Genomic DNA, 4,076 nt, shown 5'->3' with positions numbered 1-4,076 from the left:
TCCCAAAGACAAGGGAAAAGGAAAAGTTGGCGAGACAGTCAAGAAATAGGAAATGAAGATTCCTCAAATTCTGATGGATCCTGTGTGCAAGTTGATCAAGTCTTTGATGATGCTGCTGCAGAAGATGAAACTGTTGAAACTCTGAAAAGAAGAAGGATGACAGAAGAATCTAAAACAACCTCTGACATAGTTCAAGTTGTTCAGAGTGAAGATATTTCAGAATAGCAAGCTATAGAAGAATCTGCAAATCCTGAACAAGTCATCAAGACATCAACCTCTGACATAGCTCAAGTTGATTTGAACAAGATGACAGTTACTGATAAGAAGAAACTCCTATGAAAAAATGTTAAACCATCAGATCCTAAGAAAAGTCAACTTATATCTGATTTCATGACTGTTGGATTGAATGCCAGAGAAGCAAGAGACAGATCTGGGTTAGGATCAAGTGAAGCCAAGATCAAAACAGCAGTTGAAGTAACTATCAAAGATCCATTTTTATTAACTGACAAACCACTTGAGGAAGTTATACAGAAACACCTTGACAAGGTTATATCTGTTCAAGTGGTACTGGATGCTCATGATAAGAGTAATGTCAAGGAAAAGCTGATTCTATTTCTTAAAGATGGAAGAACATACAGAATGTCAGAATCAGATGTGCTGAATAAATCTCTTAAAGAACTTCAATTCTTTCATTATCTTTTGGACTTGAAGTATGAGGTTACCAGAAGATGGTCAAATTTCATGATGAAGACCATAAGGGATAAAGTCAGAATCTCTGGATCAAGGGTTGCAGAATTTGTTCCAAAGATAGTTGAAGATGATGGAAGAGAAATTCCAATGAAGAAGAATTATGCTAAGATGGAAATTATTCTGAAAGAAAAATGTCTATGCTACAATGAAGACTCTTCACATCTGAGAGTTATCAAACTTGGTGATGGATTGGAAAGAAATCACATTTCAGCACTTAGGACTGCCATCCACCAGATTGGAAGTCAAGATGAAGAACTGAAGCAAGTCAAGGCTACATTAGCTCAAGTCCTGAGAAATGCAGAAGAGAAGCTGATATCAAACTTTGTCAAGAATCATTTTGGATTCCGGTTGATTCAGTAAGATTGGTAAAAGCTGCAAGGACTGTAAGTTGTAGTTAGTTGTCTAAATAAACTCTCATTACATTTGTACTTAAATGTTTTTGACATCATCAAATCTATTAACTTGTATATTTTTCATAATTTACAAGTTGGGGAGATTGTTAGATATTTGTGATGTTATGTCTAATCTGATTTGTTTAGTTTCAGAACTTAATATCAGGACTTACTGGAAATCAGGATTTATTGGAGACAGGAAGATATCAGAACTTAAGTTATCAGGACTTGTGATATCAGAACTTAATGAAGGATATGCTTCAGAAGTAAAGTGCGACTAATTTCTAGGAGAGGATCTGGACTAAAACAAAGGAAGATATGCTTTAGGAGTTGGACGACTAGAAGACTTGTAGAAGATAATATCTGATTGATATATTTTAGGAAGAGATATATTTCATATCAATTAGAAGATATCTTGTAACTGTGTACTATAAACATAGATTAGGGTTTACACTATATGTGTTATCATTCACGAGAAAGATTATACATTGTAACCCTAGCAGCTCTTAATGATATTGTTCATCACTGAGAGGGTAGTTTAACCTACTTTGTAACAGAGCTTATTATATTGAATAAACTTGATTACTGTTACATACTTGTGTTCTAAATCGACTTGATTGTATAAACACTATATTCAACCCCCTTTTATAGTGTTGTGTGACCTAACAAACTCCACCGCACACTCCGGAGCATAATGGGTATGCTGAAAGACGACAATGCCGCAACACTGAAACAGGCCTAGTCCTTCTTCATGATGCATCACTCCATGTATCATACTGGATATATGCATTCTAAACAACTATATATCTTATTAATAGACTGACAACTCATTCCCTTCAAAATAAATCACCATTTGAGACATTTTTTAGTCAACCTCCACACTATGATAAATTTCGTGTCTTTGGGTGTTTGTTATCCATGGCTTCGGCCATACAACACTTCTAAACTTCAACCACAATCTCGAGCATGTATTTTCTTATGCTATTTTGATTCCCAATCAATGTACAAGGATTAGGATCGTTATTCTCATCAATTATTCATCTCTCTTCATGTTAATTTTGTAGAAAATGTCTTCCAATGCCAGGTGCAAAATGATAATAATTTTAGTTATTTTCCTCAAACAACGACGACTCCAACACATTCATGTACCTTTCTATCTACTTCACAAGCAACAACTAATACCACACTATCCCAACCAACAACACTATCTACACTACCATTTCCACCTGCAGTATCCACTGAACACAAGTCCGACCCTATTTCCTCTACTAGTCCTATAAGGTCTCCAACACCAATCATTACCCACATTTCATCCCAAAATCCATCCACACGCCCAACCCGAAATCAACATCCAAATCCTCAGTACTATAATCTGGCCTTTATAAACTACACCACAGCCCGCCCTCTACCTACTACTACTGAACCCACAAGTATCTCCCAAGCTATTAAACATCCCCACTGGAGAAAAGCCATGTCTGAGGAGTACATTGCCTTAGTGAAGAATGGTACATGGGAGCTCATACCAAGGGCATCTCAAAATATAGTAGGATGCAAGTAAGTCTTCCGTATTAAGCGTAATCTAGATGGTTCAATTTCAAGGTACAAAACCCGACTTGTTGCTAAAGGATTCCATCAACGTCCCAGATTAGATTATTCTGAAACTTTTGCACCAGTCACGAAGCTGGCTATCATTCGAATTATTTTATGTTTAGCATTGTCTGATGGTTGGTCTTTACGTCAGGTAGACATAAATAACGCATTTCTCAATGGTACACTTCCTGAGCCGGGTTATATGATGCAGCCTCCCGGCTTTGTGGGCAGCAGCTTCCCGAACTATATTTGTAAGTTACATAAGTCTATTTATGGGCTTAAACAAGCATCTCGTACCTGGTACCAAGAGCCCTGCAAGTTCTTACTCGATCCTGGTTTTAAAAACTTTATTTCAGATTTTATATACAATAAAGATAAGTTGATCATTTATTTCTTGATATATGTAGATGACAATGTAATGATTAGGAAATAATGATGAATTTATAAGCTTATTTGTCACCAAGCTTGATAACAGATTTTTCTTTAAAAATTTGGGCAGCTCCATAAGTTTCTGGATGTCGAGGTTATTCGAACAGCCGATGGCCTATTTCTTAGGCAACATCGACACATTACTGATATTCTTACTGCCCACAATATGGCAGATGCCAAAGGAGTACAAACACCTCTTAGTTTATCAGAACCTCTTCAACTACATTATAGTTCACCTGATGCTGATGCAACCCAGTTTTGTCAAATTACTGGGAGCCTTCAGTATCTACAAATTACTCGCCCATATATCTCCTTATATGTCAATCGTTTGTCTCAATTCATGCACATGCCCTCTATCAAACATTTTCAATCCTTGAAACGAGTCTTATGTTACCTCAAAGCAACCATACATCATGGCATCTTTCTACAACAAATCACCCGCTACATCTAACTGCATTTTCTAATGCTGACTAGGAAGGATGCCCGAAAAATTATCGCTCTACCATAAGCTATATCCTGTACTTGGTTTCAAATGTAATCTGATGGAAATAGCTCATCAAAAATCTGTCTCTTGCTTTTCTACAGAAGCAGAGTACAAAGCAATGGCTAATGCAAGCGCATATTTGATGTGGGTACGCAATTTATTACAGGAGATTGGTATTCAAGTATCTCAACCTCCTATTTTGTTTTGTGACAACATAGGTGCAATTTAAGTTTGTGCGAATCTTGTATTTCATTCTCGCATGAAACATGTTGCTTTATATTATCATCTTGCTCGTGAGCAGGTGCACCAGAAAAGTCTTCGAGTTCATCATGTTAGTACAAAGGATCAACTAACGAATATACTCACTAAACCCCTAGCTCGTATTCATTTTTCATCTTTTCGGTCCAAGATAGGCGTCATTGATGATTTTG

The 4,076-nt window shown here is 36.7% G+C and overlaps 1 long non-coding RNA gene across 1 annotated transcript; it reads left to right on the top strand.

Moving 5' to 3' along the window:
- The first annotated feature begins 2,008 nt into the window (after positions 1 to 2,008).
- Positions 2,009 to 3,837, top strand: LOC141716727 (uncharacterized). The gene is made up of 2 exons (XR_012573315.1): positions 2,009 to 2,696; positions 2,884 to 3,837. It is a non-coding gene; the product is annotated as an uncharacterized LOC141716727 (long non-coding RNA).
- Positions 3,838 to 4,076: the final 239 nt, after the last annotated feature.

The sequence above is a fragment of the Apium graveolens genome, chromosome 4 (assembly GCF_009905375.1).
Source record: "Apium graveolens cultivar Ventura chromosome 4, ASM990537v1, whole genome shotgun sequence".
NCBI lineage: Eukaryota > Viridiplantae > Streptophyta > Magnoliopsida > Apiales > Apiaceae > Apium > Apium graveolens.
This window is presented reverse-complemented; position numbering and strand designations above follow the sequence as displayed.